This window comes from Giraffa tippelskirchi, chromosome X (genome assembly GCF_054371585.1).
Source record: "Giraffa tippelskirchi isolate mGirTip1 chromosome X, T2T-mGirTip1v1.2.pri, whole genome shotgun sequence".
Classification (NCBI taxonomy): Eukaryota; Metazoa; Chordata; class Mammalia; order Artiodactyla; family Giraffidae; genus Giraffa; species Giraffa tippelskirchi.
Genome location: NC_137289.1, coordinates 25,138,140 through 25,164,724, shown reverse-complemented (window position 1 = coordinate 25,164,724; position 26,585 = coordinate 25,138,140). Strand labels below are relative to the sequence as shown.

The 26,585-nt window shown below is 35.5% G+C and overlaps 1 long non-coding RNA gene across 1 annotated transcript in view; it reads right to left on the bottom strand.

The window, feature by feature from the left end:
* Positions 1–26,585, bottom strand: part of LOC145536404 (uncharacterized) — a 584,758-nt gene that overhangs the window by 213,517 nt on the left and 344,656 nt on the right. Inside the window, exon 4 of the long non-coding RNA XR_014075827.1 lies at positions 18,871–18,957. This is a non-coding gene — a long non-coding RNA (uncharacterized LOC145536404). The remainder of the gene's footprint in view (positions 1–18,870; positions 18,958–26,585) is intronic.

The following is a 26,585-nucleotide window of genomic DNA, read 5'->3' as shown; positions in this document are numbered from 1 at the left end:
TATATATATATATATATTGTGGCTGCAGTCACCAGATGCCATACACACACACACACACACACACACACACACATATCTCCTCCCTTTTGTGCCTCCCTTCCACCCTCCTACTGACATAACATTGTTATTCAACTATACTTAAGTATAAAATAAAATTCATTTTAAAATGCACAAAACAACTCTTAAAAAAAAAAGAAATGCTTTGATTTGTCTAGTGTATCAGTGGACTTTTCTTGAGCTCCATTAATTTGCATGGGGCACTGGCAGGTCTAGGGAACATTATAAAGGAAGAGAGAGAGCAAAAAGCTTAACTTTTACCAAACCTTAGCTATCTGAAGGCATATGGTTTTGAGAAGAGAACAGTTCTTATCATGAGGTTTTTGTGGTTTTTTTTACTACTTAATGTCACATTGGCCTAAATCCCATGCAGAGGTGGTAGAGTGGAGAAAAGAAAGAAAAGAAAGTGAAGTCGCTCTGTCTTGTCTCACTCTTTGTGACCCCATTGACTGTAGCCTGCCAGGCTCCTCCGTCCATGGGATTTTCCAAGCAAGGGTACTGGAGTGGGTTGCCATTTCCTTCTCCAGGGGATCTTCCCAACCCAGGGATTGAACCCGGGTCTCCCACATTGTGGGCAGATGCTTTACAATCTGAGCCACCAGGGAAGAGTGGAGAAGTTCAGCATAAAATTTTAAAAAGAGAAAAACTATCTTTGAAAGCACTCAAAATTGAGAAAGGAGTATATCAAGGCTGTATATTGTCACCCTGCTTATTTAACTTATATGCAGAGTACATCATGTGAAATGCCAGGCTGGATGAAGCACGAGATGGAATCAAGATTGCCGGGAGAAATGTCAATAACCTCAGATACGCAGATGACACCACCCTAATGGCAGAAAGCCAAGAAGAACTAGAGAGCCTCTTGATGAAAGTGAAAGAGGAGAATGAAAAAGTTGGCTTAAAATTCAACATTCAGAAAACTAAGATCATGGCATCCATTCCCATCACTTCATGGCAAATAGATGGGGAAACAATGGAAACAGTGACAGATTTTATTTTATTGGGCTTCAAAATCACTGAGGACAGTGACTGCAGCCATGAAATTAAAAGACACTTGTTCCTTGGAAGAAAAGCTATGACAAACCTAGACAGAGTATTAAAAAGCAGAGGCATCACTTTGCTGACAAAGGTTGTATATCCAAAGCTATGATTTTTCCACAAGTCAGGTACGGGTGAGAGAGTTGGACCATAAAGAAAGCTAAGCGCCGAAGAATTGATGCTTTCAAACTGTGGTGCTGGAGAAGACTCTTGAGAGACCTTTGGACTGAAAGAAAATCAAACCAGTCAATCCTAAAGGAAATCAACCCTGAATATTCATTGGAAAGACTGATGTGGAAGCTGAACCTCCAATACTTTGGCCACCTGATGTGAAGAGCTGACTCAATAGAAAAGACCCTGATGCTGTGAAAGATTCAGGACAGAAGGAGAAGGGGGCAACAGAGGATGAGATGATTGGATTGTATCACTACTTAATGGATATCAGTTTGAGCAAACTCGGAGATAGTGAAGTACAGGGAAGCCTGGCATTCTGCAGTTCATGGGGTTGGGACATGACTTAGCAACTGAACAACAAAAAATCACTTATAAGAGAGACTGCAAACTGATAGCAATAAGGGTAAATCTAGGACACAGAATTGTTTTGGACCACATGTGTTTTAACAAATGTTTAAGTAAGCGAAAGGGAGACTTGTGGTTGCTGATGGAACACTTCTGTATCTTGATCATGGTGGTGGTTACATGAATGGACATGTGAAAAAATTACATTAAACTATAAACACACATATATAGATGCCTAAATGAGGGCATGTAAAAGTGGTAAAATATAAATAAGCTTTCTGGATCTTAGTAGTGTCAATTTCCATGTAGTTATGCAAGATATTATCATTGAGAGAATTGGGTGAAGGTTACATGGGGCCTCCCCGTACATTCATCTATAACTTCCTGTAAACCTACAATTATTTCAAAATTAAAAAAAGAAATTAAAATCTATGTTGCAGAAAAGAATTGAAATACCAATTGATGTACTACCTCTACCCATCTGGATACTAAATTTTTCCATTCTATCCAATATGTTTCCTAGCCCCCACCAAAGTTCTGTGTTGAGAATCGAGCAAAACACTATAAAAACAAGAACCAAATACTCAACATCTTAAGTATTAATTTTAAAATTCACTGTTCTAAGTGAGAGAATCTGCATACATTTTTATAGAATAAATTCTCTTTCTGAAAAATAGTCATCATAAGCTTGGTGGGAGGATCACATGGACAGGAATATCTGAGACCTAGGAAGAATAATCCTCAGTTAATCAAATGAATCTAGTGTTCCTCATCAGGATGCCAGATAAAAATGGACTCAATGTCCTGTTAACTTTTCTATTACTACCTGTTAAGAACACGTATCAATGAGACCTAAACAGGAGTTACACTCTTCTTTTTTTTTTAAACACTGCTTAACCTCCTGCCTTTGAGATGAAAGACCCTATGTTGACAATAGTTGTTTCTACAGCCTGGGGTACAAAAGTCCTGTAGAATAGAGATATGCAAGACTCCTCAAAAGACGTTGGTGATGTGAAGGGAAGTGAAAGCATTAAGATTTCCAAAGTGAATTCTTAACAAGCAGATCCAGAAAAAAATTCACATGGGATCTCCCATGGTCCTATTATAATGCTGCAAATCTTACAGCCAAGATTTCAAAATTTATTTGTATCTTCAACAAATAACTTTTGAAGGACTATCATCTACCAGGCACTGTTTTAAGCACTGGCAATAAAGCAGTGAAAAAAGTCAACAATAATTCTTGCTCTTATGGAGCTTACACTCTAACATATATATATGTGGGTGTGCACTTATGCACATGTTTATGCAAATATAGCTGGGAGAGGAACAGTTTGATAGACCATGAATAATGAGAGAAGAAAAATATGTAGTATATTAGATCATGATAAATGTTCTTGAGCAAAATAGAATAGTGAAGGAGACAGAAAGTATCTGAAGCATGGTAAAGAGGCAAGAAAGTTTAATTTTATCAGCTTCTTAGTAAAGTGCTCGGGACAGGCTTTATATATCTAGAAGAAATATTTGTGTAAAAAATGAAAGTGAAGGAATGAGGCATGTTAACAACTAGGGGAAGCACATTCTAGATATAGCAAGTGCAAAGACCCTGAAGTGTGATTTGTCTGGTGTGATACAGATACAGAAAGAATATTACAGTGGCTCTATTTAAGCAATGAGGGGATGGTAGTAAAAGATGGAGTGAGAGAGATAATGGGGATTTGTGAGGTTAATTGTACCCATTCAGGTCCAGTTTCCAGAGCAGACAAAAAGTATCCACAAATGTAAGTCAGTTTTTCCCTTGTGATGAGAACTAGAATTTACTCTCTTAACTTTATATATAACATATAGCAGTGTTAATTTGCAAATTAAATTATATACATATGTATTTATAAATAGTATATGTATATATATATTTATAAATCTCCATAAATAGTAAAGGTTGGAGGCACATGTGTAGTCTTGGTTGAAGAAAATTTGGTCATATGCCACCATATCCCCTAGAGCCCCTATACTGTGTTACTAGCTGAGAAGGAAGTGGGGTTCATTTACCTGTACCAGAAAACAGGATTTGGGTCTTCAGGAAGATTCTTTTTTTCATGTTTAGTTACAGCATAGAAGCAATCTACGGAGAAGGCAATGGCACCTCACTCCAGTACTCTTGCCTGGAAAATCCCATGGACGGAGGAGCCTGGTAGGCTGCAGTCCATGGGGTCGCTAAGAGTCGGACACGACTGAGTGACTTCACTTTCACTTTCATGCATTGGAGAAGGAAATGGCAACCCACTCCAGTATTCTTGCCTGGAGAATCCCAGGGACGGGGGAGCCTGGTGGACTGCCGTCTATGGGGTCGCACAGAGTTGGACACGACTGAAGTGACTTAGCAGCAGCAGAAGCAATCTAATGCCTATTGTACTGTATCTGAAATGTATGTGAATTGTAACAGAATGATCTTATATTTAAGAGAAGCTCCCTTCTCCCACCTCCTTTGGACAAAATTTTTCTAGAAAACCTTGCACTTCTATCATAGTATAATTTTTTATCTCAGTTTTTTGGCCACACTGGTGTCGGACATTTTGGTAGATGAATAGTGGGAGGGGACACCTGGTATGAATGCTGCCTCATCCTCAACTCATATGTTGCTGTCTCCCTTGTGGCACTAATCTAGAAGAAGTCTGCTTGGCTCCCAGGACCTGAGCTCCTGAAATCCCCACCCCTACCCTACTCCAGCCCCTGCCTGAGAGAAAGAGGCAGAGAGCCCTACCATCCTGGTTAGCTCACTTTGGCTCAGGACAGGGACTTTCACATATGAATATAGCTGATAATTTCCAGACCTGACAATGCAAATTAGATTAATGGGAAATTCACCCACTTCAGACTGGGGCTTGCCAATCTGTCTCTGCAGGGTAATCTGAACTTTCACAGTATTAGGGAATATGCAGTAACACCTAGCAGCAGCAATACTCAGCAGCACAAAGCAACATCTTAGACAGGCAGCAAACAGTGGCTCAACTGAGTTGTCTGGGAGAAGAAGTTAGTCAGCTAGTTGCAGCTAAAGAATTTGTGTGAGGGTACAAAGGTGGTTTCCTCGGCATTCAAGCTCCCACTGTTGTAAACAAGCAGAACCTTATGGGGCCTCCTGGGACTGAACCCCTCTGCCAAGTTCTCTGCCTGCCTCTTGTTTGTATAAAAATGTGAGCCTCCTAGGCCTTCCCAGAGTTCCAAATAATACATTTAATCAGAGCAATGAGAAATGGCTCTCATTCAAACAAAGGAAACAAAGGAACAACAGGAACAAAGAAAAACAGTTACGCAAGACAAAATAATAATAGTTGAGCCATTAAACACAGTCAAGGACCTTTAGTTCCTCCTCAAGAGCTATAGGTAATATTCTGAGCCATGTCCTTTGAGCTGTTTTGCAGATCATAAAAGCTCCAACAGATGGAAGGAGTTAACTGCATGCTGACCACAAGCACATGTAGATGCCAGACCAGTTGGAACAAGAAGGTCTATTTTGTTGATTCTCAATTACCTCACCAACAACTAATCAAGAGATTAGGAGTTCTGATATTTTGAGCATTAACTGCCTAGACTCCTTGTTTGGTGCCTGTAATAAATGCTGCAGTAAATGCTTCACCATAGTTGGTGTCAGTAGATTGGCTTTACTCTGTGAGAATGAACAGACTCATATTTGGTTCAGTAACACTTTGTGGAAATGAAAACCCCAGGGTTGTTTTGATGAAAAGTAGTTTTTCCAGTAGTCATGTATGGATTTGAGAGTTGGACTATAAAGAAAGCTGAGTGCTGAAGAATTGATGCTTTTGAACTGTGGTGTTGTCAAAGACTCTTGCCAGTCCCTTGGACTGCAAGGAGATCCAACCAGTCCATCCTAAAGGAAATCAGTCCTGAATATTCATTGGAAGGACTGATGCTGAGGTTGAAACTCCAATACTTTGGCCACCTGATGTGAAGAGCTGACTCATTTGAAAAGACCATGATGCTGGGAAAGATTGAAGGCAGGAGGAGAAGGGGATGGCAGAGGATGAGATGGTTGGATGGCATCACCGACTCAATGGGCATGAGTTTGAGTAAACTCTGGGAACTGGTGATGGACAGGTAGGCCTGGTATGCTGCAGTCCATGGAGTCGCAAAGAGTCAGACACGACTGAGTGACTGAACTGAACTGAACAGCTTCAATACACCCACATAAAGAGAGTAAAGTCACAAGATTTATTACTTACAAAAATCTCAGAATGATGGGGAAGGTAGGAGGAAATGGAGAGGAAATAAGCCAGGGGAAAGGGAGTCTCCCATCCACATCAACAGTGAGCAGGAAATGGAGAGCAGGGTAGTAATCACCTATTACTTATAAGGTAGTTGGGACACAGATCACTAACTTTTGGGGGGCTCAACCCTAAATGGTTATTTAAAGGTGCCTTGGGAAAATCGAAGCAGGAATATGTGGTGGGAATCCTAAGCTCAGGTCCTTTCTAAATGCCAGGTTTTGGGTGTGAGCAGTGTTATCATACTGTTAAATGCATAGGCAACAACTAAAAATAGCTGTTTTCTTATCACAGCAATTTGCTCCTGATATTGTCATTATCAGATTTTCAAAAATTACTAATTTGATCTCTTTGCTTTTTATTTTCTACTTGTTGGTCACTTTGGATAGCTTGTGTCTTTCTCAGAACTTTCCTATTTGATTTAAATGATCTAAATTTCTGGAATGCAGTTGTTTAAACCATTGCTTTATACCCATTTCACTTCTGTAAGGTCACTACAGCAGTGAATGTCCCCTCTTTCATTCCTGATTTTAGTAATTTGGTATGAGTCTAGTTCTCTCTCCCCTCTTTTGGTCAGTCTATGTAAAGTGTGTAAATTTGCAAAGCTGTTCAATATACCAAATTTTGGTTTCATTGATTCTATTTTCTATTTCACTTATTCACATTCAAATATTTATCATTTCCTTCCTTTTCCTTGCTTTTGCTTAAGTTTGATTTTGTTTCCTTAAGATGGAAGGTTAGATTATTTATTTTATATCTTTCTTCATGTTTATGTGTTTACAAATATAATTTTTCCCTCTATTTTATTTGCATTTCAGAAGTTATGGGTTGTCATGTTTTCATTTTTACTTTCTTCAAATTATTTTCTAATTTTTCTCTTGATTTTTTTCTTTGATTAATTGGCTATTTCAATTTTCAATTTTCTACATATTTGTAATTTTCCCTAAGTTTTTGTTGTTGACTTATAATTTAATTTCATTGTTGGCTGGAGAACATATTTCATTGATTTCAAATCATTTAAATTATTTTCAGGATTACATTAGAGTCTAGCATACGTCTATCCTTTAGAAAGTTTCATGTGGCCTGAGAAGAATGTGTATACTGCTGTTATTGGGTAGAACATTGAATAAACATCTGTTAGTGTTGTTCAAGTCTTCTATTTCTTTGTTGATCTTCAGCCTAGTTTTCCACCCATTATTATGGAATTCTCCAACTATTACTGTTGATGTTTCTATTTATTCCTTCAATTCTGTTGTCAGTTTTTGCTTCATGTATTTGAGGATTTTGTTGTTAGGTACATAATATGTTTATAATTATATTTTATTGATGGATTGATTCTCTTATCATTATATAATGTCATTAACTTTCTGTAACAAATATATTTGTTTTCAAGTCAATTTTGATTGGTATTAGTTTAGCCATTCTAGCTCTCTTATAAAGTCTGCATAGTACATATCTTCCTATTATTTTTGTTTGAACATATTTTTTAAAACTTATGTTTCTTTCAGCATTTATCCATTCTATCAAAATCTGCTTTTTAAATGGACTTAATATCCTATTTATGCTTAATGTAGTTACTGATATAGTAGGATTCACTTCTGTCATTTTCTATTAGTTTCTACATGTTTTACATATTTTGTTTCTCTGTTCTTATATTCTTGCCCAATTTATGTTAGACAGTTTCTAGTTTATCTTTTTAATTCCTTTGAACATCATCCCCCTTCTCTGTACTTTTACTGCAGTACAAATTACATATATATATATAAACATACTTATATACAAAACCTTATATATAAAAAACTCATCAATATATTGTATAATGATTATTTCATGAAATTGTTTTTAAAAGTTGCAAGAGAAGAAAAATAGTACCAGCAAAACATATGTGTATGTCGTCTTATTTACCTATGTAGTTACCTATACTATTTCACTTTATTTCTTCATATGGTTCTGAGTTACTGCCCACTGTCCTTTCATTGTAGCCTGAAGAATTCTCTTTAGTATCTCTGGTAAGGCAGCTCTGCTAGTGACAGATTCTTTCAGCTTTTGTTTATCAGGAAATGTATTAATTTCTCTTCATTTTTGAAAGAAATTTAAGCTGGGTATAGAATTCTTGACTAAAAATCTTTTCCTTTAAACACCTTGAATATCATGCAACTACCTTATTTCATTGTTCAGTCACTAAGTTGTGTCTGGCTCTTTGTGACCTCATGAACTGCAGCACACCAGGATTCCCTGTCCTTCACTATTCCCCAGAATATGCTCAAACTCATGTCCATTGACTTAATGATGCCATCCAACCATCTCATCCTCTGTTGTCCCCTTCTCCTCCCGCCTTCAATCTTTCCCACATCAGAGTCTTTTCAAATGAGTCAGTTCTTTGCATCAGGTGGCCAAAGTATTTGAGATTCAGCTTCAGCATCAGTCCTTCCAATGAATATTCAGGGTTGATTTCCTTTAGGTTTGACTGGTTGGATCTGCCTTCTGGTCTCCATGTTTTCTCATAAGAATTCACCTGCTAATCTTATTAAAGGATCCATTTCACATGATAGTTTTTTTCTCTTGCTACTTTCAAAATTTTCTCTTCGCCTATGATTTTTATTAATTTGTGATGTGTCCAGGTGTGCATCTATAAGTTTTTCTTCCTTAAAGATCATTAAGCTTCTGGAATGTGTGACTTAATATTTTACTTAAAATTTAGGAATTTTTCATACATTATTTCTTTAAGTATTTTTTCTGTCCTATTCAATTTATTTTTTCCTTCTGTGAATCACCTGTACTTTAGTATGCTTGATGATATCCCACAGGTTTCTGAGGCTCCCTTCATTCCTGAAATTCTTTTTTTTCTCTTTGATATTCAGACTGTATACTCTCTATTGGCCAGTTTTCAAGTTTGATGATTTTTTATCTGCCAGTTCATATCTATTTTTAAACCTCTCTAGTACATTGTTATTTCAACTCCAGAATTTATCATTTATTCTTTTATTTATAATATCTATCCTTTTACTGATATTTTCTATTTGGTAATACTTTGTTCCCATACTTAACCTTGAATTCTTTAGACATGGTTTCCTTTAGTTGTTTGAAAATATTTATAATAGCCGATATAGTCTTATTTACTTTGTACAAAATCTGGGTCCCTCAGGGACTTTTCCTGCTGATTACTTTTTTCCTTTTTTATGTAACATACTTTCCTGTTTCTTTAAGGGTTTTTTACTTATTGGCTGAAAACTAGATATTTTAGATAATATATTATTATAAGCCTATATCAAGTTCTTCTACCGCCCCCCGCCCCCAAATGTGTTGTTGTTGCTGGTTTGTTCTTGTGTTTTACTTTCTTACTGCTGCTTATTAGCTAAGCAACAATATTGGGCTATTAAAGTATATTATGTATTCCTGGCAGTGTGTAGCCATTGAGTGCCCTGCCAGTTTTTCTGTAAAGTTCTTGTTTTATTTTTAAGTGTGAGTTTCTTAAAGACCACACTTGTGCCAGTAAAATTTAGCAGTCAGGCCAGAATGAATCATGTTTGCTTAAATACCTTTCCTTTATATCTTTTACTTTTTTCCCAAGGGGACGTATCTGAGAAAGAGCACTCATAAACTTCAAGAAGTTTTCAAGACCCTTAAATTTCACTTCCTGCTTGCATAGGGTCTCAAGATCATCCAGAGGTGAGTGGCTGAGAAATTTTTCCTTCATAGGATTTTACTAGGTATGTGCAGATCTTTCTGCATAAGTGAACCCTACTAGATTGCCAGAAATATGTCAGAGTTTTCCAACGTTCTCTGTCACTATTAGTTTTCCAGTACATCCTTTTAAACTCCTGTCCAGGCTCTACTTTGCCCCATCCGAAATCACAGTCAGGCAGCCAGGATGTTCCCAGATTTTGCTACTGTTTGGATAACTGAATCAAATAAAACAGTAATCAGAATTTGAGAATTCTGACTTTCCATGAAGCAATAATTCTGTATGAAATATTTATTTCACTCAAGGAATGGTGCTTTTAAGAAAACTTCAAAAGAGGTTGGATCTCTCCATTGTCTGCAGCTTTTGGCTACTGCAACAGTTGTTAGTCTAGGAAGGATAACTAAAAGAAATAGACATAAATTAAAATGTCAGATCTTGCTGTCTTACTGAGAGTCAACAGTTGATACTGCATAGACCATGTCTGTTTGTTATGTGGCTTTGGTTAATCATCAGTTAAGAAATAGTCTTGTTTCATTTGTTTTAGCCATGTTTTCACTTTTTTAGATGAGAACAAGCACATTAAGGTTTTTACTTAACTATTTTGAAAGTTGATTCATAAAAGGAATTTTTAACTGGGTAAAATATTTGAATAGAGAACCACTCTGCTGTCTTTGAACTCTGAGATTCCACGCTTCTGGGACTTTAAATATACTCCTGTGAAAATAAATTTTGTAATCTACAGAAAACCTCCTTCCATATACATAAGGCTGGGGAATTGTTTGTATTAACTTATAAAAGAATGAATATAAATGTTTTCCATTTTGGACAAAGCTATTTTGGGGTTGTGATGAAAATAATCTTAATTTAAATGAATTTACCTTTTTTTAACTACCATTATGATTCTGCCAATATGATGTTTATAACTTTGACAAGAATAATTAATCATTGCTGCACATGATACTAGATTTAGAATCATAGAAACAAAACACTGCATCACATTTGTGTGTATAGATAGATATAAGGGAAATTAACACACAATAACCTATGAGGGATAAACAGGAGGCCACATCCCTGAAATTTCCTTAGTTTAAATATGGAGAAGATACTTAGTTCCACATACAAGATGGAGAAAAGGATATTTTCCACTTAGTGATAAAATATGATTTGAATTTAATGGAAATAGAGTAGGTTTATCTGACCAAAAACAGAAAAGTAAAAGTAAAAAAAAAATGCAATATTAATTTTTGATGTCCTTTTTTGATTATTTTTTATTGAAGAATAGTTGCTGTAAAATATTATATAAGTTACAGGTGTATAATATAGTGAGTCACAATTTTAATGTTTATACTCCATCTATAATTATAAAATATTGGCTATATTCCCCATGTTGTACAATATATCCTTGTAGCTTATTTTCTACCTAATAGTTTATATCCCTACCCCTACATTGCCATTCCTCCCCTCCCTCTCCCCACTGGTAACCACTAGTTTGTTCTCTGTATATGTGAATTTGCTTCTTTTTAGTTATATTCAATAGTTTTGTAATTTTTTACAGTCCACATGTAACTGATATCATGCAGTATTTGTCTTTCTCTTTTTGACTTATTACACTAGCACAATCCCCTCCAAGTCCATCCATGTTTCTGCAAATGGCAGAATTTTGTTCCTCTTTATGGCTTAGTACTACTCCATGGTGTATGAATGTAAGTATATATACATAGTGCATCTTTTTTATTCATTCATTTGTTTATGGACACTTAGGGTGCTTCCATATCTTGGCAGTTGTAAATATTGCTGCTGTGAATACAGCATGGGGAGCATGAGTGGTTTCAAATTAATATTTATGCTTTTTTTCATATATCCAGGAGTGGAATTGTTGGGTCATATAGTAGTTCTATTTTTAGTTTTTTGAAAAACCTCCATACTATTTTCCACAATGACTGCACCTATTTATAGTCTTACCAAAAGTGAAGGAGGATTCTTGTTTCTCCACATCCTCACCAACATGTTATTTGTGTTCTTTCTGTTGATAGTCATTCTGACAGGTGTGAGGTAATATTTCATTGTGGTTTTGATTTGCATTTTCCTGATGATTAGCAATTTTGAACATCTTTTCATGTCTCTGGTGGCCATCTGCACTTTCTCTTTGGAAAAATGCCCATTCAGTTCTTCAGCCCATTTTTTAATTGGGTTGTTTGTTTTTCTAAATACTAATTTATATGAGCTGTTTGTATATTATGTAAATTGACCCCTTGTTGATCACATTATTTGCAAATATTTTCTCACATTCCATAGGTTGTCTTTTTGTTTTGTTTATATCTCTATTCTTTATAAAGCCAAAAGTATTGTGCATAAAGTTAAAACCCAGAGTAATAGGGCCTAGGATATAGGTGAATGGAATTCTTGCATGTATTGATCAAAAGCAACCCCCCTCAAGAAACAAAACATAGATCAATCAAATTACTGTAAGAATATCATTATGAAAAGACAGCCTTCTGAATACTGAACAAATTCCATACACAAAGTAAAGTTTTTACATTGAAGAAATTGATAAAATACTCTCCAAAAAGGATTAAATATTTTCAAATCCACTTCAATCAATTTCCCTCAACACCATTTCAAACATCATATGGTCTGTTCAGAGTCTTTTGATGCCTCATGGACATTTTGTTGGAAAAGTAGTGTGTGCATTTATGCGTATATGTGTGAGTATGTATAATGGTCCTTGTAATGTAGTGACTTTAGTCTAGTCAGCTAATAATCCACTCAGGAGTTTATGTGATTCCACTCCATTGAACTATATAGTCCACTTTAGAGCTTGGCTAGCAACTTAGCTCTTTTCTAGAGATAGAGATGCAGAGAATTCATACAGTAGTGCATTCTATCAAGAAAGCCGCCTTCCCTTGGAATCTTTATAAAGCAAGTTTTTAGTAGCTCTATAGCTACCTTTTTCACCACTAATGAATCCAAAATGGAGAGAAAAGAGTACTCTATTAATTTCTCATACTCCAAGACAAATTGTGATAAACAGTTATGGAATTATGACCATATGTGTCAGCACCAGAAGAAATTATGCTTTTTTCCCTTTAACCTTTTATATTACTGAAATAGTTATTTGGCCAACATTTTCAATATGTTTTATCTTTTCAATTCACCTATATCATTAGAATATATAACATAAAATTATCAGTATAATAGGCCACTGTTATAACAGGTGGGACAGGAAAGATGACTTTTTTGGCAAATCAGTAGTTAATTTCTGCAAAATTATGTAAGAATTATCTCACCTAATCAGTGTAACTTATAATCAAATGAATATTATCTCTGGCACACAGAAAAGTCCTTCATGTACCTTAGGAAGTAAATGGAAAGACATCCCATGCTCATGAATTAGAAGACTTAATATTGTTAAGATATTAACACCACACAAAGCTATCTATATATTCAATACAATTCTTATTAAAATTCCAGGAACATTTTTGCAGAAACAGAAAACTCATCCTAAAATTTATATGTGATTGCAAAGGACGCAAAATAGCCAGAACTATCTTGAAAGAAATAACCAACTAAGAGGTTTCACATTCCTGATTTCAAATCTTATCACAAAACTACAGTAATCAAAATACTGTAGTACTGGCATAAACAGAGATGTATAAACCAATAAAATACAATAGAGAGCCCCTGTGGTCTTCTTTACAGACAGGGGCCTGGTGCACTGGAGTCAACAAAAAGAAAGCAAAATAGAGACAGAGACTAATATTCCCTGGGTTACGTGGAAAACCAATAAAGCCCTAGAATAGGGCTTGTACTGCTCATGAAGGCACAGGGCATCCTCTCAAGGAGGTCTTGAAAGCCTGGGCAGGAAGGTGAGCTCGGCAGGCCTCCACGCTCCAAAGAACTAGCCAGAGACAGAAAGAAAGACATGGGGGACCCAAGTCCCTAGTGGAACAAGGGTGCTTTATTCATGTTTGTGTGAGTTTATATATTGTTATACAAGGAAGCTTTAGGCAAAAAAATACAGTTAAGAAAAGAACAAAAACCAGACATATAAGAACCATTACTGAGGGAATAACAAGGAATAACAATCGTCACAAGGCCAGAAGACAATCCATATCTTGAGTAAGAGGGTCGTGGCTAAACAGTTTTACTGTAGGGTAAAAGTTACTGAAGGAAATCCATGTATGCATTCTGCTCCATGACCTCAGTCCTGGGAACAGCGTGCCACTCCACTCGTTCCTGTATACCAGGAACTGATAAGGAACAGAGGGTTCATGAGAAACAGAAAACAACATACCGGAATCCTAAAGTTAAACGTTCCTTGATAAGCCCCCAAGTAAACTCTTGCATGTATGGTCAAATGACAGGGGTTCCAAGAACATTCCATGGGGATATGACAGTCTTTTCAATAAAAGATGCTGGGAAAACTGGATACCCACATGAAAAAGAATAGTTAGACACCTTCCTTGCATGATATATAAAAATTGAATCAAAATAGATCATAGGGCTTAAGGTAAGAACTAAAACTATAAATCTCTTAGAGGAAAACTCAGGCAAAAGCTTCAGATCTTTACAGTTTGGTAATGATTTTTTGGATATGATAGCTAAAGCAGAGATGACAAAAGAAAAATTAGATAAATTACAATTTGTCACAATGAAAACCTTTTCCTCATAAAGAAACCCTACCTTTAGAGGGAAAAGATCATCTACAAAATGGGAGAAAATGTTTACCAGTAATAGCTGATAATTAATATCCAGACTATGTAAAGAAATCTTACAAATTAACGCAAAGAAAAAAGCTATCTAAAATGGGTAAAGGACATAAATAAGCATTTATCCAAAGAAGATACACAGATGCAAAATACACATATGAAAAGATGTTCAACATCAGCTGTCATTAGGGACACACAAGTCAAAACCTTAATGAGATACCACTTTACATCCATTATGATATCTATTATCAAAAGCAAACAAAGAGACAAACAAGTAACAAAAAATACCCCCAAAATAGCAAGTTTTTTTCAAGGATGTGGAGAAATTGGAATCCCAATGTTTTGCTTATAGCAATGTAGAATGGTGCAGCCACTGTGAAGAGCTTTGTGACGTTCTCAAAATAAGTAAACATAAAATTATCCTATGATTTAGCTATTCCATTACTGGTTATTTATTTCAAAAGAAGTGAAAGCAAGGATTTGACATATATCTGTACATCAATGTTAATAGCAGTATTATTTAGCCAAAAAGTGAAAATGATGCACATGTCCACTGACAGATAATAAACTAAACATGATATACATGCAATGGAATATTATTCAGTCTTAAAAGAAAGGACTGAAGTTATGATATAATGCTACAACCTAGATAAACCTTAAACGTGAAATAAGCCAAACCCAAAAGGCCAGGTATACAATTCTTCTTATATAAGGTACCTCATGTAGTCAAATTCATAAAGACAGTTGGTATTTGTCAGCGCCTGGGTGGAGGAATTTAGGAGGAGTTAATACTGTGTGCGGTAGTCCATGGGGTCACAAAGAGTCAGACACGACTGAGTAACTGAACTAATACTTAATGGACGTGGAGTTTCAATGTGGAAAGGTGATAAACTTTGAGAGTGATGATGGAATGAAAGCAGTCAATGCCACTGAAGGATACAATTGTGAAAATGGTGAATTATATTTTCACCAGAATAAAAAAAATCTAGTAAAATAGGTTTGTCATTATTATATCAATATCAACAGAACAGTATGAAGTGCATAATAAAAATGTTTTAAAATTATACTTGTCATTACTGCTATTACCATTACTATTATTCTGTACCATTAGAAAAATTTTTGCATAATTATTGCTTAGCATATAATTCAACTTGTCTGGAATCTCTTCTATCATTCACAGCATTTGAGAGTCAGACTCCCTGTAACTGTGTGTCTCCCCAGGCCCTCAACCATAACTAGTTGGACTGGGAGTAAACAGATGATGTAGTCTGAGCCAATTACATTCATACTCCCAGGAACTAAGAAGGGAAACATAGAGATACTCAGCCAGGGTAACCATATGACCAGAATCAAAGTATGGGAACTGTGAGACATATATATTCTTCCCTGCAGATGAACAAGCAAAGAAAACTAATTTACAGAAAGAATTCTTTTTCTCAAAATATCACATCCCTAATCTTAGGCGTATAAGACAACTTCATATTTACGTCTCTACATAGATATATCTATATCTTTAGATTTAGAATCCTTCCCCTGTCTGGCACCTAAACACTAAATCTCCAAGTTAACATGAAAAAAGAAAACCATTTTGAATAATGGTGTGAATGGAGGCAAATGTAATAGCCTATGAGTATACCCCTGCTAATGCTATTTGACTAATTCTTCATATAATTTATCACTACTTTTGCCAACACCAAACATGCAGTTCTTGCTTAGTCACTCGGTCATGTCTATTTGCGGACTTCAGCAGGCCAGGCTTCCCTGCCCTTCACTGTCTCCCAGAGTTTGCTCAGATTCATGTTCATTGAGTCAGTGATGCAATCCAACCATCTTATCCTCTATCGCCCCCTCTTCCACCTGCCCTCAATCTTTCCCAGCATCATTTTTTTTCCCAACAAATTGGCCAAAGATTATTGGAGCTTAAGCTTGAGCATCTGTCCTTGCAATGAATATTCAGGGTTGATTTCCTTCAGGATGGAATGGTTTTATCTTCTTGCTGTCCAAGGGACTCTCAAGAGTCTTCTCTAGCACCACAGATCAAAAGCATAAATTCTTCGGTGCTCAGCCTTCTTTATGGTCCAACTCTCACATCTGTACATGATGTGAAAAACCATAGCTTTGACGATATGGACATTTGTCAGCAAAGTCGTGTCTCTGTTTTTTAGTGGCTGTCTAAGTTTGCTATAGCTTTTCTTCAAAGGAGCAAGCATCTTAATTTTGTGGCTGCAGTCACCATCCACAGTGTTTATGGAGCCTAAGAATATAAAATCTGTCACTGCTTCCACTTTTTCACCCTTCTATTTGCCATGAAGTGATGGGACTGGATGCCATGATCTTAGTTTTTTGAATGTTGAGTTTTAAGTCAGCTTCTTCACTCTCCCCTTTCACCTTCTTCAAGAGGCTGTTTAGTTCCTCTTCACTTTCTGCCCTTAGGGTGTTATCATATGCATGTCTGGAGGTGTTGATATTTCTCCTGGCAGTCTTGATTCCAGCTTGTGATTCATGCAACCTGGCATTTCACATGATGTACTCTGCATAGAAGTTAAATAAGTAGTGTGACAATACACAGCCTTGATGTCTCCTTTCCAAATTTTGAACCAGTGTGTTTTTCCACGTCCAGTTCTAACCATTGTTGATCCTAACACTGGATCTTGCTAATTACCAGAGCAAGTAAAGTTTTGTAACAAGAGGGGAGAACAACTCCAAAAAACTTCAATGTGTATTTTTCTTTCATTCGTATTTGGATGAGGCACTACTGAATATTTTATCAAAGTTCCAAGGGTTAGAATTAAAAGAATGTGTATATCTCCATAAAGGAGCTTCTCAGGTGGCTCAGTGGTAAGGAATCTGACTGCCAATGTGGAAGACACAGGTTTAATCCCTGTGTCAGGAAGATACTCTGGAGAAGGAATTGGCAATTCACTCCAGTATTCTTGCCTGGAAAATCCCATGAACAGAGGAGCCTGGAGGGCTACAGTCCATGGGGTCGCAAAAAGTCAGACATGACTGAACGACTAAACACACATACACACACACATATATTTCCATGCTTATGGAGAACATAAGGTTTAATACAGCCACTGCAAACAATAATAAGTTTTGTAACACTACTAAAGCTGGAAAATAAAGTTAGACTTTGAATTCTTATTTGTTACTCTTTAGCATGGGAAAGAGGTCTATTAATATATGCAGAAGAGGTCATGGAACAAATATTTCAAAATAAATATATATACTAAAGGAAATGGCTCTGACTCTCCTCCTACTCTATTAGTTACTTGGATCTCTGAAATTCTACCACAGGGAAGGCCAAACTAAGCAAATATGAAGATAAGAACATGATAAAAAAAAAACTGCTTTTTTTCCCATTAAGAGTTAAAGATAAGTGCTCTCAATTTTAATATCACTGATTCCATCTTTGCATATGCAAAGTGGAATATAAATGGGAATTTAAGCCACTATTTTATATAATTTTCTTAAAATGGAATTTTGTCATCTAAAGTGTGTAATTAACTATAATAAAAGAGAATTCACTCTAAAGGACAAAATTGTTTTCTCCAAAGGTAACAACTATTTTTTCCAAAGGTAAAGTGGAGAGGACAAAGTCAAGTGACTCTTTCAAGGTTTGTTTTGTCTGATTTCTGCATATGAAAATTAATCATTCTATTCCACTCACTTTACTGATGACCTAATTTTCATGCACTTTTAAAGATGAAATCACAAATATTTATTAATGAGTTAAACACTGGCAAGAAAAGCAGATTAAAACCACTAATTATCTACTTTTTCAGAGGATAGATGCATTAATTCTTTGGGAAGAAAGGTATTTTGCTAATGCAGAATCTATCCGAATCACATATATTCAAAACTCCGATATAAATATTTGACTCTTGACTATAATTTAATAAATATCATATATATAGCAAATTTGCCAAATGTGAAACCCACAACATCAGTGTCTGAGAGAGAAAATAGCATTGACAGAAAGCACGAGTAAGTAACAATTAAAACCACATAGAAATGTATATTCTAATGTGTATAATACAATATAATATGAATTTCCTAGAATGGTTTTAGGGAAAAAGAGCTCATATTTTTCACACATTCTATTCAATTTTATCTCCACACCTCTCACCATGTTATTTTCCTCCATGTGAGGGGGCTTTCTACTCCTCAATCTGATGCAAATCATATTTATCCTTCTTGAAGCAACTCATAGTCAATCTCGTTCTTTACTGTTTCCTTTTATTGTGCACTCATAGCACATAAAAGAATGAAAAGTCAATAAAATAGTTATTTTTGGATAATAACTCTATAGTAGTCCTTTAAATCATTTTAGCACATATTTTAAAGTTATTTTAAATGTATTATTTTAAATGCTGGATTACCTTAATGAAGAAATAGGTGTTAAGAGAATGAGTTGTATCCATTATACAAAATTTAAATATATTATTTTTGTTTTCTAATGGAGTTTTCTAGCCTAAATGGGTTTGCCCATTAAAATTTACATAGTTTTTAAACAGAATTGCCAAGTGGTGTTTAAAAATTATAAGTGAAGAAAGAGAAGGGAAATACTGGTAACTGGTACCTTAGCATTCAGAGGAAGTTCGAGACCAGAATAATCCTCAGGAGTTAAAAGAACTTGACTAACTTCTTTCTGCGAGTGTATGTCCCCCTAGAAGTAATTATACAGATTAGAAGGAAATTAAGTCAACATTCTAGGAAATTGTTCAATAAAATAAAATGAGCATGAATCTATACTGCTTAGAGCATAACACCTAAGGAATCATTTGTACCTATTAAGAAAATACATATAGCAAAGACTTGAAATCTAAACGTTATTGATGTTTCAAGTCTGGTTCCATCCATATGTACTAGGGTTTTTTCAACGTTGACTAATAAACTTGGAATGAACTAAGGTATAATAGGATGCATGAAATTAAATCTTAAATAAACCGAAATGGAAAAGTAGTCATTTATAAGGAAAACAGCTAACAACAAATTTGGTTATTTTAAAATAAAATACATTTACCCTCTCTAATCAAGACCTCCCCCTCACAAGTTTTAAAGAAATAAGATACATTTCAGATATCCAAATTATCAAATTATTATTACTATATAATAGCTATTTATATAATTATGTACTATTTTAAGAATAGGTACTTTTAAAAGGTAATATTATGTTCAATTTATTTCTGAGAACCAGAGGATACAAGTCCTTGATGGGAAAATCAATGTGAAATTATTTCCATAAAAAGTTGAAGAATAATAAACAAGAAAAAATAATTTTAAAACAACTGTTGCTTCAAATTCACATACAACTGTCTTAAGAGCAGGGAAAAAGTCTTTATGTAACCCAACAGCCAGGCTATTTCAAATGAGTTATTTGAATTCTTTGAAATTACAAAAGAAAAATTTGCAAATAATTCTTGATTGAATATTGCAGGCAGTTGTTTTGATAATGTGCAATTCAATTATTTCTCCTCTGAATAGTTTAGAGTGGAATTCTTTAAAGAAGTAAGAAAAGTTATCCACTATTGCAGAGGATTATACCAAAGGTCTATCCATAACCATGTTTTTCATGAGTGGTTTAAAATGGGTGAAACTGTTTTTATTACTTTATCAGTAGCTCACATATAATGTATAAATTATGACTGGCATTTATTTCTCATTTAGCTTCCAAAAGCACTTTCCAATGATCACCTCCCTAATCCAACTGTGAGGTAAATAGATGGTAAATATGATTAACCTTATCCCTAGTGGAATATCAGCAGTGGAGAGGGGTAAATTACTTGCTTAAGGTCACCTAGAGGGTCAGCAACAAAGCCAAAAAGATTTTAAACTCTTAGTCTAAATCTGATAGTGACATGCAGATGTACTTTCATGAAACCAATTTAATTGTTATAATTATTCTGGAAAATTAAGAATGATTTTGTTCCATAAGAAACAAATATAATAAATGAAATGCAACATAAGTGTGATTTTTTCCCCTCATTTTCTTTTTAGCTAAACTGTTTCAAAGAATGCAAAATTACCCTGAAGTAGATATTACATTAAAAGATGTTTTCTTATATGCTCCTTATCTCCTGAATTGTGTCATCAAGTGTAAAATTGCCGACTATATAATGCACACATATACCAGACACAAAAGTATAAGTGATATTTAATAAAATATCCATGAAAACAGACAAATAACAATTAGTGAAAATTTTGAATTACAGATTTCTATATAATTCATTTTATTTCTTCTCCATATATAGGGTAAATCTATCTATTTTAATATTACAAACTCCAGGAGAGAATCTTAATTTCAACAAAATATAAGCAATTTTGGGCTTCCCTGGTGGTCCAGTGATTAAGAATCCACCTTGCAATGCAGGGGACACAAGCTCAATCCCTAGTCTGGGAGGATCCCACATGCCACGGGGCAGCTAACCCCATGAGCCGCAACTACTAAGCCCTCATGCTGCAACTACCTGAAGCCTGTGCTCCCTAGAGCCTGTGCTCCACCAAAAGAAAAGCCACTGCAATGAGAAGCCTGTGTGCCACAACTAGAGAGTAGCCTCCGCTCACCACAACTAGAGAAAGCCCACATGGAGTAACTAATACCCAGCACAGCCAAAAATAAATAAATAAATGAAAATATAAGCAGTTTATCATAATTAGTTCAAATTTTGATGAACCTCTGTCCAAATTATATTAAATTATCAAGTATGAAATTTCCTACTAATGAGTGTTTGGTGTATTGAATGCCAAGAGAAAATGTTTCTCAAGGTTAAAATAAGTCAAAATCTACAAACTTAATCACTTTGGGGTCTGTTTCTTATTTTTGATATTTAGTGTTTTTTACATACAGTTATTGGAGAAGGAAATGGCAACCCACTCCAGTATTCTTGCCTGGAGAATCCCATGGACAGAGGAGCCTGGCAGGCTGCAGTCCATGAGGTTGTAAGAGTCAGACACGACTTAGCAACTAAACCACCACCACCACCACCACATACAGTTATTAAAAATGGACTAGAAAGAAATCTGTAGATATGTGATGTTATCTCTATTGTGTAAATATTCAGATTTTTCAAGTAGAAAATTGGCTCTCCCTCAGTATGCTCAATATTCAGGTATTTATTCAACCAAAAATGTCTCAGATCAACATAATAGATGATAGAATATTAGGGAATATGTAAGCCTCTCTAATTAGCAAGGCATTCTTCCATGCTTGTCACAGAAAATCAAACACTTTCAGACACTGTCAGAAACACTTGCTCATCTCACATAAGAGGAATGGGGTTTAAAAAAGCAAATACAAGTGGTGACCTTTAAAGTACTAATTCAAGTTGCTCTATAAAGCATTTTAAAACATGAAAAATAGGCACTAGTTCAGGGAAATAGATGTGACAGAAGCAAGGCTCCTTGGTTTAGCTTATATTACTATTACTCACAGAACTTTCCCATTGATGGGATTAAAAGAATTGGTTCCCTATTTGCTGGTCAGAAAGTAAGGTGTGCTTTCTCATGGTAACCCGTTAAAAATTAGTCCACATTCTCTACTGCTTTATCTCGTGGAATTATTGATGTTTTGATGACAGTACATGACAAACCATGATTGCACAGAAAGACAGGAAGAAAATATAATGTTGATTAATAGACAAACATTTTTGATTCAAAAAAATGAGGGCACATTCAGGGAACTGGAGTCAAAAAATGTCAGCATGGGGTAGGAGAGAAATTCATCAATGAATATGCTGTTCTTTAGAAGGAACACTAAAAAACTTTACAGAGAAGAATGAAAAAAGGCTTTAATAATTGAAGAAATATACTATGGACAAATTGATCACTTAAAAATTGCATATATATTTACCCCACAATTGTATATGCATTCCAAGAAAAATAATAAATACTAAAGAATATTAAGACATAGTATGACTTCTATTTGAACATGAACATGGCAGTATACAATAATTTTCTATTTCTCTCAGAAATCACTAAGAAATAGCCAAAAAAAAAAAAAAAGAACAAGGAAACATATGAGAACACAAATGCACAAGGTCTAAAAATGCTGCTGAAAGCAGTGGAGTTCCAGCAGAGGTACAAGAGAAGTCAGGTTGAGAAACTGCTGATGGCTGTTGATGTAAGAAATAAATAGTAATATATATTTGCCCAAAGTGAGGGGTACATGTGGAATGTAAAATCAAAATATCTTTTTATAGAGCGATGGGAAAAGAACTTATCACTTGATGATGGAGTTTTCCAATGGCAAAGATTCTTTGCTTGATCAAACTCTGGTCAGACTCCTGAACCTTCTCCTAGGCCCATCTATGCAATTCATCGTAAAATCTAGTTTGAGGAAGAATCCTTCTAAGTCAGTTTTACCAGAACCTCCTACGCTTGATATCTGATCATTCTTGATACCTGATCTGGATCCTCATTCTCCACCGTACCTCAAGGGATTTCTGATCAACCTAGCTGATGCTTAGCAAGAAACCTATTGGGTTGGATTAGCCAGAACCCCCTTACTCTTAACGTTTCCTCTTAGTGATTTTCCAATAACTAGCTTGCAGCCTGCTGCTCACCTGTAAATTCCCACTTACCCATGCTCATGTAATGGGATTTGAACCCAATCTTTCTCGCCTATTGTAAAATCCCACTGCACTGGTCTCTATTAATAGTCCTAAATAAAATCTGCCTTACTACCTTTAAGAAGTGGCTTGAATATTATTTTTCTTCAACACCAACCATGCACTTTGATTTCATGAAAAGCAAACAGGTTTGAACACACAAGAGTCAAATTTTCAAAAGCTGCCTGCTCTTGTGAACCATCCTAGATATTGTGAACCATTCAAGATGCTTGCAGAGAACTAAGATCTAAATTACTGCACACATACACAAACAGACATGAGTCTGGATAACAAGGAAAAGTACTAAAAGCCTGGAACACCATCCATTCTCTTTCACAAGGAAAACCTCTAGTCAACAGCTGACCCTGAAAAACTTCAACATATTCAAAATGGAAGTAGTACAGGATAAATTTAAATATAAGAGAAAATGATGAAATGAATGTATTTTTAAGCATAGTTTATGAACAAAAGACTTGAACCTTCTAATAGAAAGTTCAAATAATGTCCCAGAAAAATATTTACACAGCATGTATAGATATAGATCTGTAGATCAATTTATATATTTTTATCATATATATACAAAATATTGTATTATATACAATATTTGTATTATTTACAAAATATAGGCTATAAATTCATTATTCAATTTTTATACAATTTATGATATATTTATGAACTATAATGCATATGTTACATGTAAACCATATAATGTATTAAATGGGTAATATCCTATATATGCATAGTATTTTATAATCTCTTTATTATGATATATAAAATATTATCTATTTAACACTTTATATAGTTTATATGTAACATATACATATAGTTCATATATATATCATAAATTATATACAAATTAAATAATATATTATGTAGGATATATTATGTGTATATATTATATATGTATAGTACATTATAGTTTGTATATATATCATATACCAAATACATGATAAATAATATATATTCCTGAAAATACTAAACTTTAAGTAATAAGGAAAAATTCTTCATTCCATCAAACAAAGGAAAACCAAGGTTACATAGTGATTTTTTTTTTAAAAATCAGACCTGACTTCATAATTCTCCACATACTGGTCAATAACCAGGAGAAAGCACAGGCACACACATACACACACACCCCAAATTAGAAAATCCTTAGGGAAATGTTTGACACATTTATGATATGTACTTACATAAACTTTCAAGTATAAAATCAAGATGGCAAAAAAGCATAAGGAATAGCAATCACGACTGAATCAAACTAGAGAACTAAACTTTGTAATAGGGTTAAAATTACAGGGCTGGAGAGAGGAGGGAAATGGGGGTGACTGCTAATGGATACAGGGTTCTTTTCCGCTGTGACAGAAATGTTGTAAAATGATTGTGGTGGTGGTTATATAATTCTGTGAATATACTAAACAACACTGAACACTTTAAAAGGATGAATTATATGGTACATGAATTATGTTTTACTAAAGCAGTATAAACTCATTGTATGTGTCACACAAATTCTGAGATGTAATATTTTAATTCACATTCAAAGTATTTTTTAGATGGGAGGATAATGTCATCAAGATGCCCAGCCCTTGCTCCCACCCCCACAGAAACATCAATATAACAACTATCTATGGGCAAAAATGTTGGGTTGGCCCTAAAGTTCGTTTGAGTTTTTCTGTAACATTTTCTGGAAAAACTCAAATGAACTTTTGGCCAACCCAGTACATTTATGAGCACTTCAGAGTTCAGTTAAGAGGTCCTAGCACACTGGTGGAGCACAAAACCTGAGATTAGTTGCATGGAAAGGGCAAGAAGATCAATTCCACTTTGCCCCTGTCATTTTTCCTCCAAGCCAGCACAGTTCAGTACTAAAAGTAGAGTTCCCAATCTGCGACTTGGACCACAGGAAGAAGAAAGATTGATATGAGAGTCTAGCTTTCCAATTCTTTGGGGGAACTTCCCCAAAGTTCCACTGCAATATCTATACACCAAAAATGTTTAGAAAAATTGGCATAGATGGAGCATCTGATCACCTGAAGGCAACTGAGCTCAAAGAAAAGGAGCAATGGCCTATACTGAATGACATGTAGATCTTGACATCTTCCCAGCACATCTCTACATATGGCAATCTATGCAGTCCCACAGCCAGTGACTTGTGCACCACTGCACCTGGTACGCCCAATAACCTGCAAACAACATATAGATCTTGGCAGCCAGTTCTACTAGACAGGATGAGGTGAACAACAATCCAACTGCCTCTTGAGGAGAGATAGGAAAAAATAGTTTGCACTCATCGTTTTGGCATCTCGGTACACTGTGTGTGCTAAGTTGCCTCAATCATGTCCGACTCTTTGTGAATCTATGGACTGTAGCCTGCCAGGCTTCTCCATCTATGGGATTCTCCAGGCAAGAATACTGGAGTGGGTTGCCATTTCCTTCTCCAGGGGATCTTCCCAACTCAGGGATTGGACCCACATCTCTTATGTCTCCTGCATTGGCAGGTGGGTTCTTTACCATAACACTACCTACATTACCCTAGGGGAAAAAGATGGGTGACTTTTAGCACATGGTATGACACTGTGGGGTCAGGAGAAAGTGTGCAATCCTAAGACATTTCCTTCAGGAGTGAGGGAGATGAGTGGTGCTGTACCCAATGCTTTGACGTATCAGGCCAAGGAGTAGGAAAAGGAGTGGATGACTCTTGACACCCAGCTGGGTCTTTGGGATTAAGAGAGGAAACACAGAATTCTACAATTTCCCCTCACCCCAGAAAGAATTGAGAGAAAAGAAGAAGGCACATCTATTAAAAAAGTGGGTTGTTCAGTCACTCAGTCATGTCCAACTTTTTTGCAACCCCATGGACTGCAGCACACCAGGCTTCCCTGTCCTTCACAGTCTCCCAGAGTTTGCTCAAACTCATGTCCATTGAATTGATGACGCCATCCAACCATCTCATCCTCTGTCGTCCCCTTCTCCTCCCGCCTTCAATCTTTCCCAGCATCAGGGTCTTTTCCAATAAGTTGGCTCTTTGCATCAGGTGAACAAAGTATTTGAGCTTTGGCTTCAGTATCAGTCCTTCCAATGAATATTCAGGGTTGATTTCCTTTAGCATTGACTGCTTTGATCTCCTTGCAGTCCAAGGGACTCTCAAGAGTCTTCTCCAACACCACAGTTCAAAAGCATCAATTCTTTGGTGCTCAGCATTCTTTATGGTCCAACTCTTACATCCATACATGACTACTGGAAAAATCATAACTTTATGATTTTTATGACTTTATAAAGTCATAACTTTATGACTGTATGGACCAAAATGTCCTCTAGTCTAGCTTTCTGGTGAAGATATTTTCTTCCTAAATCCAGCCTATAAAGACTGGAGGAGGTGATTGCTTCTTTGAATATACAGACACCAAAACAAGGCAACAAAGATGACAAAAAGATAGGGAAATATGGCATTACCTAAGGAATAAAACAAGTTCCAGGAACCAGTCCCAAAGAAACTGAAGACCTATGAATTATCCAATGAAGAATTTTTAAAAATCAACTTTTCATTCACCTGTTAGCCATCTGTATGTCTTCATGGGAAAAATGTCTACTCAGGTCTTCTGCCCATTTTTTGACTGAGTTGTTTGTTTCTCGATATTGAGTTGGATGAGCTGTTACATATATGTGTGTGTTAGTTGCTCAGTCATGTTTG